The sequence below is a fragment of the Mustelus asterias genome, chromosome 25 (genome assembly GCF_964213995.1).
Source record: "Mustelus asterias chromosome 25, sMusAst1.hap1.1, whole genome shotgun sequence".
In the NCBI taxonomy this organism is placed as follows: Eukaryota; Metazoa; Chordata; class Chondrichthyes; order Carcharhiniformes; family Triakidae; genus Mustelus; species Mustelus asterias.
Genome location: NC_135825.1, coordinates 2229302 through 2244692, shown reverse-complemented (window position 1 = coordinate 2244692; position 15391 = coordinate 2229302).

Here is a 15391-nt window from a genome sequence, read left to right as displayed (position 1 = left end):
AGAGGCAACGGAAGATCTCAGAAAGGAGTTAATAGAAGACCCTAAAAAAATGGCAAAAGACAGACTCCAGATAGAGGGGAACTCTGAAATAAGGTACACGGGCGGCAAAGACCTTAAAGAAGAAACAATAGAAGACCGTAGAAAGTGGGCAAAAGAGGACTCAAAGGGAGGGCAACCCAAGACCCCTCACAGAAGACAACAAAAGACACCACAAGAAGGGCAACAGGAGAATTGCAGAATGGAAACAAATCCACACCACATCAGAGACAGGCCCGACCAACAGCGGAGTCAAAAGGATTTGGCTGAAGTTAGAACAAGTAGAAATGAAGATTCCATTTGTGAAATGTAAACGTCCAGTGAGAACATCATGGATTCACCTCAGAAGAAATGCAGAAATTGAAGGTTATTGAACATAAAGAGGAATCCGCAAAAAGCATTAAAGCTCCAGAGAAGACATTAAAATAATAAGATTAAATAACTGACAGCAAACTTAAAACAAAGAGTTGCAAAAAATCACAAAATGAAGTTAAGAAGCAGAAGTTAATGAGATAATGTAGAATAAGCTGAACTTCATGAAAAAAGCTACTAGAAATTAAGAACAAGTCCAGTGAAGAATTGAATCAGGAGAATAGGATTTTGAAGAAGGAAGCTTGAGAGTGAGAAATTAACTGAAGAGGTAAAAACATTAAAACCGATAGGAGAATCAGACGGAGAAAGAAACTTGGATTACGTGTCAGAACAAGTTTGCTGAAACGGTCTCTCTAATAATAAAGCTCAAGGACCAATATGATAAAGTGGTCAATGAACAAGATGCTGAATTAAAACACTACAAGAAGAAGAAATGACCCAAGTGCCAGAAACAGAGACCGCGACCATTCCTTCACCAATGACAGACTAAGATTGTGAAAGAACTGCCGCGACATAAAACTTTGTTGTGTTGTCATGCTATGTGCCTGCATGTATTTTAGTGTAAGCTGCTTGATAGGGCAAGCATCAATCTGGGACTGGAGACTGGCACCACCCACAGAGTGAATGTCACCACATGGTCAGAAAATAGAACTCGGTAAGCAGCAAGCCGGCATGGAACAGCTCCATGCAAGACCATATTTGGAATTATACATGGTTAAAGTCTACCAATAAAGGTGTTTATGTTTAAACACACAAGCCTCAGATTCTTATCAATGAACCATCACAACTGCAACATAAGAAATCCATATTAAGTACATGATATGAAACTTTGGTAGTGGATCAAGTAAGATCCCCAGAGTTATAGTCTCTAAAACTGGATCCCTGTCATAGCGAGTAGATTTGATTTGATTTGATTTATTATTACCACATGTATTAGTATACAGTGGAAAGTATTGTTTCTTGCGCGCTATACAGACAAAGCATACCATAAATAGTGAAGGAAAGAATGCAGAATGTAGTGTTACAGTCATGAAGGAACGGATCATTCATAGATATGTGGATTACTTGAGGAATAGCTCCAGCAGCCAGTGTTACCATCAAGATAATGTTTGAACCATAAGTACCTGATTAACTTGCTATAGTAAGAAGTCTCACAACACCAGGTTAAAGTCCAACAGGTTTATTTGGTGTTGTGAGACTTCTTACTGTGCTTACCCCAGTCCAACGCCGGCATCTCCACATCATAACCTGCTATAGGCATAACTGAGGTCTCCTTGGAAGCAAATAGTAATGAACTGCCTGTGCCAGAAAGAGGTACCCGTTATTATCATTCTTGTTAATGTTGATCCTGTGGGAGCATCTCAGACTACAGAATTACACCGCTCGACAAGAAACTGGAAACCCCCTCAAAGATTCGATTTACAATTGTCCAACTCATATGTATAATGTTTAGTTAGAATTTAGGACTGAGTAAATTAGTTATTGAAGAAACTAAAGGGGGAGGGATGTGGTGAGTGTCCCTTTAAGGGAAACACAGCAGGAAAGGGCCCCTGGCTTGGGTGACTGAATGACACTCAGGGTGGGTAATTACCCCAGGGGGTGTGGCCCTCTTTGGGAGGAGATATGTAGGGAGAAAGCTGCAGCCATGAGGCTACTGAATAATTCTGATTAACAAATCCTTTCTGAGTTTACTAATGGAATCTCTGAAAGCAGGAGCGGGATTCTCCAGCCGCGCTCGCCTCAAAACCGGAAAATCCTGCCCGAGGTCAAATTTAGATCATTGTGTACAGTTTTGGTCACCTAGTTACAGGAAGGATGTAAATAAGATTGAAAGAGTGCAGAGAAGGTTCACAAGGATGTTGCCGGGACTTGAGAAGCTGAGTTACAGAGAGAGATTGAATAGGTTGGGACTTTATTCCCTGGAGCGTAGAAGATTGAGGGGAGATTTGATAGAGGTGTATAAGATTTTGATGGGTTTGGATAGAGTGAATGCAAGCAGGCTTTTTCCGCTGAGGCTAGGGGAGAAAAAAACCAGAGGGCATGGGCTAAGGGTGAAAGGAGAAAAGTTTAAAGGGAGTATTAGGGGGGGCTTCTTCACGCAGAGAGTGGTGGGAGTGTGGAATGAGCTGCCGGATAAAGTGGTAAATGCGGGTCACTTTTAACATTTAAGAAAAACTTGGACGGGTTCATGGATGAGAAGGGTGTGGAGGGATATGGTCCAAGTGCAGGTCAGTGGGACTAGGCAAAAAATGGTTTAGCACAGACAAGAAGGGCCAAAAGGCCTGTTTCTGAGCTGTAATTTTCTATGGTTCTATGGTTCTAGGTCGGTGCACCTTTGCACGGTCCGCCCCCCCCCCCCCCCCCCCCCCCCCCCCGGCCCGTTACAATTCCTGTGGCGAGTGGGACGGGAGAATTCCGGCCCACACCATTCCACTGGGCATCAATTAACAATTCCAAAACTGAGATTGATGCATTCTTGTTAAAGGGTAGTGAATAATATGGAAGCAAGGTGGAATAATGGAGTTAAGATGGAGAGTCAGACTGGGCTCAGTGGGCTGAATGGCCTCCTTCTGTTCCTAATCTTGAACACTTCAAGCCTTTTGGGGGACGACAGAGTTCCAGATTCCCACCAGTCTTTGTGTAAAGAGGGCATGGCAAGGTTAATACATATACATACCTGCTTTAGGGTGTAAAGAATCATACTGCTTTTGGAATATGGCCACTGGGCCGTGACCTCTGGGTGGCCCATACCACTGCTATAAAGACACCAGCAAGTGATATATGAAGATGGCAGAAATTGACACTGACAACTGGGAGATGGCCACCACCATTCAGAGGTGATGGCCCAGTGGTATTATCGCTAGACTATTAATCCAGAAACTCGACTAATGTCCTGGGGACCCGGGTTTGAATCCCGCCCCGGTAGATGGTGGAATTTGAATTCAATAAAAAATATCAGAATTAAAAATCTACTGATGACCATGAAACCATTGTCGATTGTCAGAAAAACCCATCTAGTTCACTAATGCCCTTTAGGGAAGGAAGTCTGCCGAACTTACCTGGTCTGGCCTACATGTGACTCCAGAGCCACAGCAATGCGGATGACTCTCAACTGCCCTCTGAAATGGCCGAGCAAGACACTCAGTTCAAGGGCAACAAGGGATGGGCAATAAATGTTGGCTAGCCAATGGCGCCCATATCCCACCTCTGGAGGTTAACTGTTGGAAAGGGCATTGGAAGAGATGAGGAGAAACAGAGAGCTCAGCTGGCCAAAGAGGGGACATCGAGAAAACAGGGGCTGGTGTTTGGGGTTCCTGAGCCCCTTCAGGCGATACCTAACAGAGAGTTGACCACCATGGGACAAACCATCACCTCATGAGGTGAAAGGCTGCCATGACAACCACCAGGGTGCTACTGTAGTGATGTATTTAATTGATATATTGAAATTCAGGTGACAAGTCTTGTGTTCAGTGCAGGACAGGCGTGAGATCAGATAGTGGGACAGGGAAGATGACTTTATCAGGAAGTAGCGACAAGTTGGCACCAAGCCTGGCCAGAGTCAAGAGTTATTGAGGAAGAAAAAGCTACAATAGCGGAGGCTGTCATACAGACTCGAAACACTAACTCTGATTCTCTCTCCACAGATGCTGCCAGACCGGCTGAGATTTTGCAGCATGCTCAGTTTTCAGGGAGACTGTGCTGGGTTTTGGCTTCAGTTGAGAATACGGGTAAAGAGAGAATCTGGAGGAAGGGTCTGAAGAAATAAAAGAGGGAAGTTTGAAGAAGCGATGGTCATAGCCAATAGTGGCACATTTTTTACTGGCAAACCATTCATGAGTTAACTAGATTTAGTTAGGCAAACTGCAATTATGTCCTTAAGGCAGTGATATTAGCATACTCAAAACTTCTATTATCTGACAAATTGTCTCATCAGCTGTATTTCCTTTCCTCATTGCCTGCCTTCCACCCGTGTGTCCATTCTTCATTATCAGGAGAAAGCTGCAGGCTTGTTTGATTGGCATGCTGCATATGCGGTTCCATCGCAGCCTCTGTGGGGAAAGACAGCACAAGATGTTACCTTTTCCTACCATCCCTTTCCCAGATTATCATCAATTTTACATGCCATGTTCCCCAGCACTAGGCTTGCCTGTCTATCAACCGTAACAAAATATCACACATGTCAGCGAGTGACATCAATCAATTAATGACAGAGTGAGTTTAAAGATTTTGTTCCTGTTACACTGTCACTCAAACTCCACGCTGGTGTGTGATGTGCCACGTTAACCCTTTCATGGGCTCAGCTGTCCATCCTAATGTAAAATCTAGTTGATTTTCTTTTACCAGGAAGAGTTTTGCATGTAATTCTTTTATGCTGAACATTTAGCGCAGACCCAACTGTTGATGCCAGTGGTGAAAAGGTATGGGGTGGCACGGCCCAAATGGTTTTTCCCTTCTTTTCCTCCATTTGTTGTTCCACAGATGCCTGAATCACCTGGTATCCAATTGAAGAGGTCTTTCTTTATCTGTGAACTGAGATGGTGACCATCTGCAAGATAGTTGCTTGCCTCTACCATTCTTGACAACACATCTTCCAGCAAGAGGCACTGGATGCTGAGCAGGAACACCGTACCTGGCTGATTTCCACCCTCTGTAGTCTGAGGGCATGAGGGCAACTGTATTGCTCCCAAGATCAGCTGATCCTGCACAAACCTGCCAATCTGCCTCCAGTTCATTTAACTATTAAATCTCAGGAACTTACCAAAGAATCAGCCATGTAGGACTGAGAGAAGGAGAAATTTCTTCAGTCAGATGGTGGTGAGTCTTTGAATTCTTTAAGTCAGAGGGCTCTGGAGGCACCGTCATTGAGTGTATCTAACACAGAGTTCGATAGATTTTTCAGCACAAAGAGAATCAAAGGGTATGGGGATCAGCTGGGAATGTAAAGTTGATTTATAAAATCAGCCATGATCTTATTGAATGGCAGAGTAGCCTTCAACGTCCTCCTGCCCCTGTTTTGTATGTTCCTAAACTGTGATATTATGCCCGTAGATAAAAACCACAGAATTCATTAGACAATTATAGGTTGATCAGCTTAATCTTGGTACTGAGTAACCCCATGGGCCAATGATGTAGGATGTAATCGATCCTCACCCAAGAATCAAGGACTAATTGAGGAGTACCATCATGGATGTATAAAAGTATGTCATGTCTGTGAAATGCCAGTGTTCCTAAAGGATGTAACAGAATGTTTGGAAGGAAATACAATGCATGTTGAATGAATAAAATATCGAAGGACGTTTGATAAGGTGCTGTGTAATGAAAGTACGTCACCTGGTTTTGAATGGACTGTGAGAGCATAGATAGGGAGTTGGCTAAATTACAGAAAGCACAGAGTAATACTGGATGTTTCAGGTGTTCCAAAGATTGGAGTTGGCACCAATGTTCTTCAATTTCCAAAATGATCTGGACTTGGGTAAAGGACACAACTGCAGCTGATCTAAACACGAAGATGAAAGGTCACACACGGCACCAGGTTACAGTCCAACAGGTTTATTTGAAATCACAAGACTTCACCTGATGAAGGAGCAGCGCTCCGAAAGCTCGTTATTTCAAATAAACCTGTTGGGCTATAAGCTGGTGTTGTGTGGCCTCTCATCTTGACAACCCCAGACCAACAGCGGCATCTCCACATCCGAAACACAAAGAGGGTTAAATAGGGAAGAGATTCATTAAGGGCTTCTGAAGGACAAGCAGGTTAGTAAATTAAGTAGAGAAATGTCATCTAAAAGTTCGAATGTAAATTGTACATTTCAGGAACACAAGTTAGGTGGAGAAATAAGGAAGAGGTTTGTGGGTTCAGATAGACAAATCTTAAATGGAAGAGCAAGCTTGAGACGATTCACACCTCTTTAACCTGTGATTATCCCTCTCTCCACACGCACTGTTTGTACCTGTAAAGCCTTGATTACCTGTAAAGTTTAAAGTTTATTTATTAGTGTCACAAGTCGGCTTACATTAACACCGCAATGAAGTTACTGTGAAATTCCCCTAGTAACCACACTCCGGCACCTGTTCGGGTCAATGCACCCTAACCAGCACATCTTTCAGACTTTGGGAGGAAACTGGAGCACCCAGAGGAAACCCATGCAGATACAGGGAGAATGTGGAGACTCCGCACAGGCAGTGGGGTTAGATTGGATTGCCCCTATTGGTTATTACAAACACAATGGGCTGAATGGCCTCTTTATGAGCAGTGGATTGTCCATGTTTCATGCTGCAAATTGAATCTTAGGTTTAAAAACAGGGGTATAAATTATTCAGGCAAAGAGATAGGGATACAGTTATGTTCCTGGTCCAATAATCCTGGTCCAATAACCCTGGTCTAATACTCCTGGGACACAAAGTCAATTACACCATGGTGGTTGCGAAAATTTAAATTTGATTAATTAATTAATTTAACAATATCCTAATGGGTTGCATTCCTGTCAGGAAGAGGTCTATTTCTTTATAACACCGGCTCCAGTATGGTGGGGACAGGTCTATCACTGCATAACACTGGGGTACAGTACTGGTGGGGACGGGTCTGTCACTGTATAACACTGGAGTACAGTACTGGTGGGGATGGGTATGTCATTGTATAACACTGGGGTACAGTACTGGTGGGGATGGGTATGTCACTGTATAACACTGGGGGTACAGTACTGGTAGGGACAGATCTGTCACTGTATAACACTGGGGTACAGTACTGGTGGGGACGGGGCGGTCACTGTATAACACTGGGGTACAGTACTGGTGGGGACGGGTCTGTCACTGTATAACACTGGGGTACAGTACTGGTAGGGACAGATCTGTCACTGTATAACACTGGGGTACAGTACTGATGGGGCAGAGTTTGTGACACACATGAGATTTATTGCACAGTAATTATTTGATAATGTTTCTAGTTGCAGGGGTCTAGTCATAAGTGAAATATTTATGTGGAAATTTCTCCAGATGATTCTAACAAACCTGTTTTAATTTTTGGGTTCCAGTTATCAGGGTGGAAGTTGAGGACATTATTATTCTTCACATCACTGTCACCACTTTAATCATCTCCCACAACCTCAGAAAATGGTTGCCGAATACTTTATTAATAAGGAGACGGGCTCTCTGTGAGATACCTGGTAAACCTGAACAAGGAGAAGCAAAGTTGGTGGAAGAAAGTTCAACATTCTCAGGAAGCCAATGGTAAGTAATTGGAGTTTGACTTTCGGATCAGTTTAACTGGGGAACTGGAGATCAAGGCATTACAAAGAGCTCATAAAAGGCCTCTTGGTGTAATCGTGAAAGAAATTATTCAAACGCTTTCAAATTAAGCAGAATTAGTGGTTTCAGTTTCCCATTTGTCAAACCTTTAGATCTTTGCCTACACCTCGGCTGAGCACCGCCTCGATCCCTGCCATCCTATTCACAAATCTGCTCTGTAGAAACTCATTACCATGTTCTCCCAGCTGTGTGAACGAGCCTTGCTTTATTATGCAGGAATATTAATCTTGAGTTGTCTTATCACCTCCCAAATCACATAGCTGTCGAAGCAGGAGACATTGCACCCAGAGGCTGAAGATATTCACTTTCTCAGGAAAAAATTGCTTTCAGCCCCATTTGAACATTTGGGAAGTATTTTGTTTGATATTAATGTTACTCTGTATACCTCTACCTTCAAGTTTTAGGAGCCACTTGTCAAACTGGACTTGCAGGAACTGTTTCTGTTCAAAGAACAGAGGTAAATGATTTCCGTTTTTACTTTCTGTCCAATCTTCTCTCTTTCCGCTGTGGATGGTGCCGTAGATTCCAGACACCAACAGTAAATCTTACCTGCACACACTCCTCCTCATTTGGCCCCTCAGTCCTTGTCATTTTCCACTCACTTCTCCCTCCCCCTCCAAATGCATCAATATCACGTTCCTCATTCTTCCAACTCTGGCTTTTATTTAGATTCACAATTTGCACATTTGGGACCTGGGTGTTGCTGGCAAAGTCAATCTTTATTGTCCATCCCAAATTGTCCTTGAGATGGGGGTGATCTTCTGAACGTCTGTGTGCTGAAGATCCTCTCACACTGCCCTCAGGTCGGAGTTTCAGGGTTTGAACCCAACAATGTTGAGGGAAGAACAATTAAATATTCAGCTCAGGACGGTGTGTCACTTGGTGGGGATTGTGAAGGTGATGGTGTTCCCTTCCACAGCCTCACCCTTGCTCTCCTACATGGCATTCCCGCACATTCCCCTGCAGTTACTCTACCATTGTTTGTGCAGCCTCTGTCCATTTTGTCTGGGATGTTGGGAGAAGGTCAGTGAAATTCCTAGGCCTCCCTCTTAAACCCTTTTGTTTGACTCCACACTCCCCATCTTCAATGGCCTCCTTAAAACATGTTTCTTAGAATGCACCTTGGAACCTTGTTACTAATTTCCCTCCAACTCCAGTTTGGTTCCAATGCTGTACCCTCTCACTGGCTATACCCTCCCCAGCAGGACAGGTTTACAAGTTTATCAAGTCGATGTTACAAAGCACTTCCTATTACATCAAGTTCAATTCACTCAACCCAGTGGTTCCATGTTGTTCTTTGTGCTCCATATGAGCCCCTACCCTTCTTCAGCTCACCTCATCCTTCTATTCCTTTTCTTCTCATGTGCTCATCCAGCTTTCAATGAAATACATTGATGCTAATTGCTTTGTCCATCCATGTGGGAGTGAGCTTCACAGTCTCACCACTGCTGAGTGAAGAGGTTTATCTGGAACTCCCTGTTGGATTTATTAGTGAAACACCTCTTCCACATGTACCCTATCACACTCTTTCATTATTTTAAAGACCTCTATCAGATCACCCCTCAGTCTTCTCTTTTTGAGAGAAAATATCGAGAAGACAGAGATGAAGAGAAACTTCTTCTCCCAGAAGATCATAAGTCTCTGGAACTTTCCTCATCCAAAGGTGGTGGAAGCAGAGTCTTTGTTTTTAAGACAGAGCAAGATCGATTATTGAGTAATGACGGGGTGAAAGAGTAGGCAGGAATGTGGAGTTAAGGTTAAAATCAGATTAGCTATGATCTTATTGAATAACCGTACAATCATATAGCACATGAAGAGGCCATTTGGCTCATCATGCCTATGTTGGTTCTTTGAAAGAGTTGTCCAGTTCATCCTGCTCCCCATGTTCACTCCTCATGATCCTCCAGAATTTCCCGCCCCCTCAAAGATTTATCCAGTTTTCTTTTGAAAGTTACAATTCAATCTCCTCTCGCTGCCAATTCAGGCAGTCAATCTGGGCCATGATGTGATGAGGGTGGTGCAATTGGTTTGGATATATATATATATATGTATCTGTAATGGGAATGTTTAAAAATTCAGCTTCATGTTGCAGGCAGTTGGTATGTCTGGCGGGAATGCAGCTCAGATTTTGGGAAAGCAAGATAATTACTCATTTCAACCTTGCATGTGGTTGTGTTAAATAGAGTTAAGGGATTTTTGTTTACTTAAGTTCTCCTGGGCTGTCTGATTAGAGTGATCAAGAGGATCATGTGATGAGGTGGTCAATGTGCAGTCCTGTGTCTATAGCGGAGAAAAAAAAACTTTTGCAGAAAGCAGTTAGTTGCAGCTGAAACCTAGTTGAAACTAGAAGGATTTTTCAGGCTTCTGGAACTCTATTCCACTCTGAAAGCACCAAGACTGTTAACAGATGTTAAAGCAAGTATGTCTGGGTTTGCTAACTGTATTTATTTAAAAGTAAATTTGATATATGCATGAAATGGGGCTTACTTTCACATGCTAGAAAGTAAAGTTGTTCCCTTTCATTTTTAAATATTGTTCAACTGTTAATAGTTAAGCTGCTTCATTTGTTAGAGTTATAGTTGAACTGTGTTATTAAATATAGTTTATTTTATTATAAAAGATCCCTAATTTGCCAGTGGAATCATTCCTGGAGCGAAGAGTCCTATCCTCACATTTATGTCAAACTAGAAACATTGTTGGTGTCTAGGTTGGCTTCATGATTTATCTTGGGTTTCTGTTCCGAGATCCTAACAATAATGTCATTGCAACACGATCAGAAAAAGGGTAATGCAGAAGTTTCCTGAATATCCAGAGATTGTACTTTCAACAATCCCACTGTTTTAAATTAAATACATACTGCAAAATCACTTCTGAAAACATCAAAATGAAAATCAAATCAATAACGGTGAGGTTTGAGGGAACATTCCCTTTTTTTAAAGGTGTGCAAAAGATCAATATTCATGTTGTGAACAGTGACTATCACTTATCAGTTCAAGAGATAACCAACAAGTGAAGGAATGTGTGAATAAATAGATTGGAACAAAGAACAAAGAAAATTACAGCACAGGAACAGGCCCTTCGGCCCTCCAAGCCTGCACCGACCCATGCTGCCCGACTGAACTAAAACCCCCTCCCCTTCCAGGGACCATATCCCTCTATTCCCATCCTATTCATGTATTTGTCAATCCGTCCCTTAAAAGTCACTACCGTATCGGCTTCCACTACCTCCCCCGGCAACGAGTTCCAGGCACCCACTACTTTCTGTGTAAAAAATCTGCCTTGTACATCTCCTTTAAACCTTGCCCCTTGCACCTTAAACCTATGCCCCCCAGTAATTGACTCTTCCACCCTGGGAAAAAGCTTCTGACTATCCACTCTGTCCATGCCTCTCATAATCTTGTAGACTTCTATCAGGTCTCCCCTCAACCTCCGTCGCTCCAGTGAGAACAAACCAAGTTTCTCCAACCTCTCTTCATCGCTAATGCACTCCATACAGGCAACATCCTGGTAAATCTTTCTACCAGGAACATCAAAGCTTTTAGTATTTTGTTACTATGTTGTCATTGAGAATCATTAAAGCCTCATTGCGATCGATATTTATTCAGCAGAGAAACAAGGAAGTTATTCTTAAAGAGGATTCAAGAGTGAAGGTCACACGGAAGGTTGCTAAAGCTCAACCATTAGTGAGTGCTAAATGTAAGTCCATTGATATTTTCAATGGCCTTCCTCCCACGCAAACAAATGTCTGCTCGCAGTGAGACTGACATTGAAGATTTAATTTGTGCTAATGGCACTGGGTTAGGTTAAACCAGCGATTCACCCTCTCTCAGAAGCCCCCACTATCTCCCTGCTGCCCCCAACCCCACCCCACCTGGGACTGACTTCACCACCTTGGTGGACCCAATCATTCACATACCCGGTTTGCTCACTTGTTTTACTGACATGAGGACATGACTTCAAAATTGTCCTGGTCTCTTGGCTGCCAGTCAACCCTCCCCCAGAAGATAAATACAACCCACCCCCTCAGTGCCCGGGGCTGATTTTCTCAAAGATGTAAAGGGCTCTGAAGTGATCTCATTGAAAGAAAACATTAGAAGCGCTTTGATCTAACAGACAACCCTTGATAGGATTCATAAAATACATGTCAGTGAAGTGACAGCATCTCTGATCGATGTTGTCTCTCTGGCATAGACAATATTAGTCTAAGAAAAACTTTCAGGCAATAAATTTTTGGAAGACTTACCCACACTGTACAATGGTGACTGGCTTGTTCATCTGAGTTATTGAGTAAGATCCATGAATAAAGGTTCTCGGGTGATCATTCTTTTGTCTCCAGCCTCCAACTTCTCTCCATTATTTGATTTAAAATATTTGATTTGATTTGATTTATTATTGTCACATGTATTAGAATACAGTGAAAAGTATTGTTTCTTGCGTGCTATACAGACAAAGCATACCGTTCATAGAGTACATAAGGGAATGGAAAGGAGAGGGTGCAGAACATAGTGTTACAGTCATAGCTAAGGTGCAGAGAAAGGTCAGCTTAATAAATGGTAGGTCTATTCAGAAATTGAATGAGAGCACTATTAGAGACTTTAAGAGAGTTAGAGTTAAATTTTCAAAGCATAGAACGAGACTGAACGATAGAGGGCATGTCTTAGTCTTTTACTGATACTATCAATGTTCTTGAGCCTCTAAAGGATGTTGCCTGGTCTTGAGGGTGTTGGCTATGAGGAGAGGTTGAATAAACTGGGATTGTTTTCACTGGAAAGATGGAGGCTGAGGGGAGACCTGATAGAGGTCTACAAAATGATGAGAGGCACAGACAGGGTTGGATAGTCAGAGGCTTTTTCCCAGGGTGTAAGTGTCAATGACAAGGGGGCACAGGTTCAAGGTGAGAGGGGGAGAGTTTAAGGGAGATGTGTGGGGGATGTTTTTACACAGAGAGTGGTGGGTGTCTGGAACGCGCTGCCAGAGGAGGTGGTGGAAGCAGGCACATTAGCAACATTTAAGAGGCATCTGAATGGGTCCATGAATAGGGAGGGAATAGAGGGATACGGACAGAGTAAGGGCAGAAGGTTTTTTTTTAGTTTAGTTAGGGCATCATCATCACACAGGCTTGGAGGGCCGAAGGGCCTGTTCCTGTGCTGTACTTTGCTTTATCTTTTTGTTCTTTGTAAATTTTCTCTCATCTATTTCCTCACTTACAAATTTACATCAACATATTTATCCTTGTCCCTGCTCCTTTGCATTGTTGATGCTCCTGCTTTCCTTTCACTCCAGGGTTAGGGTTAGGGTTAATGCCCCAGCAGTACAGTAATATGAATTGGATAGACATTCCTGCAACTGGACTTGTGATGTACCCAGATTCCCGACCATTTCCCTCCTTCCCAGAGTGCCTGTGTTTCTCTAAACCTTGAATCTTGTCATAAGAACATAAGAGCTAGGAGCAGGAGTGGGCCATCTGGCCCCTCGAGCCTGCTCCGCCATTCAATAAGATCATGGCTGATCTTTTCATGGACTCCACTCCACTTACCCGCCCGCTCACCATAACCTTTAATTCCTTTACTGTTCAAAAATGTATCTATCCTTGCCTTAAAAACATTCAATGAAGTAGCCTCAACTGCTTCACTGGGCAGGGAATTCCACAGATTCACAATCCTTTGTGTGAAGAAGTTCCTCCTCAACTCAATCCTAGATCTGCTCCCCCTTATTTTGAGGCTATGCCCCCTAGTTCTAGTTTCACCCGCCAGTGGAAACAACTTCCCTGCTTCTATCTTATCTACTCCCTTCATAATCTTATATGTTTCTATAAGATCTCCTCTCATTCTTCTGAATTCCAGTGAGTATAGCCCCAGTCTACTCAGTCTCTCCTCATAAGCCAACCCTCTCAACTCCGGAATCAACCTAGTGAATCTCCTCTGCGCCCCCTCTTGGGCCAGTATCTCCTTTCTCATCATGGGAAAGGAGAGACTGTGACCCACCTTCCTGCTTCGAGTGCCTTCAAGACTGAGGCCCCCCTTTCAACTGCTTTTGATCACCCAATCAGCTTTATTAGTTAGGCTTGGTGTCAGTTCACTCTGCGTCTGTGGTTTATTGCAGTTTACTGCACGCTGATGCATGGCCCTGTGTCCCCTTGGCCCCTGAGTATAAAACAAAATCATTTATTTTCCCAATTTATCCCAGATTTTCATTGCTTCATCATTGACTGGCATACCCGAGCTCTGGAATTTCCTCCCCAAACCTCTCCACCTCTCCCTCCTTTAAAACCAAGCTTTTGGTTACCTGACCGCCTTTAGTGTCAAATGCTGTTTGATAGTCACTCGTGTGAAGTGCTGTGGGACACTGTATTAATGTAAAGGTGCTATATAAATGTAAGATATTGTTATTGTCCCCCCCAGGGAAATATTGCAATGATCTAATTGCTGTTGAGTAGCTTTCCCTTGGCAACCCCAGGCCTGACAGGTTATAGTATCCCTACAGTGGAGAAGGAGGCCATTCAGCCCATCAAGTCTGCACCGACCACAATTCCACCCAGGTCCTATTCCCGTAACCCCACACATTTATCCTGCTAATACTCTGACACTAGGGTCAACTTAGCACGGCCAATCCACCTAACCCGCACATCTTTGGCGTATGGGAGGAAACCGGAGCACCCGGAGGAAAGGGGCATTCTGTGAAAAGGATGCTTTCCAACGTCAAGCCCTATTGGTCAGACAGAGGCTTTATTGGCTAGGAGGAAGGAATGAGCAGCTTAGGAAAGAACATATTGAATTTTGGAAATAGCGAGAAGGCAACTGGCCTCGACGCCCATGGTTTTGGACTCCTGCCCACAATTGGCTCTTTCTAAAAGCTGCATTCTAGTCGACATCAGCTGGCATGGTGATGCCCACTGTGATTGAATAGCCTCAAACCCCTGCTGTCCAGGTGAAGAAAAGTTTATTTATTTATTAGTCACATGCAGGCTTACATTCACACTGCAATGAAGTTACTGTGAAAATCCCCTAGTCATCACACTCCAGTGCCTACACTGAGGGACAACTTAGCATGGCCAATTCACCTAACCAGCACATCTTTGCACTGTGGGAGGAAACTGGAGCACTCGGAGGAAACCCACACAGACACAGGGAGAATGTGCAAACTCCGCACTTACGGTGACCCAAGTTGGGGATCGAACCTGGGTCCCTGGCGCTGTGAGGCAGCAGTGCTAACCACTGTGCCGCCCCCACGAATGTAACCGGACTAACTGTCAGCCTGGGTTCAGTGTCCATGAATCATATCCCAGCAAACTTTCAGGAGAAAACCCTGGAAAGGCAAAGGAAGAAAATAACAAAACTTGATTTTCTTTCCATTGAAAAATGTTCTCTGTCCTCTCTGCTGATCTCCGTTTATTCATGGGTAAACTGTAACCTGTGTTGTGACAGAGAACTCTGGCTGTGTCTGGCTGTGTCTGCACCATATGGCAGTCAGTGCAATGGGCCAGCGAGGACGCAGTGCGACAAGAATCCATCCGTCCTGTTTGTCAAATCTCAAAATGCACTGAGCGAGTCTCTCGCCAATGTTTGATATCTGTTCCTCTGCCAGTGTTCAAGTGACAGTAGATTAAATCCCTCATCAATCAGTGTCAGATATGTTCAGGCAGGCAGAGAGTACAGAGGGATTTTTTTCTTTCTCTTTA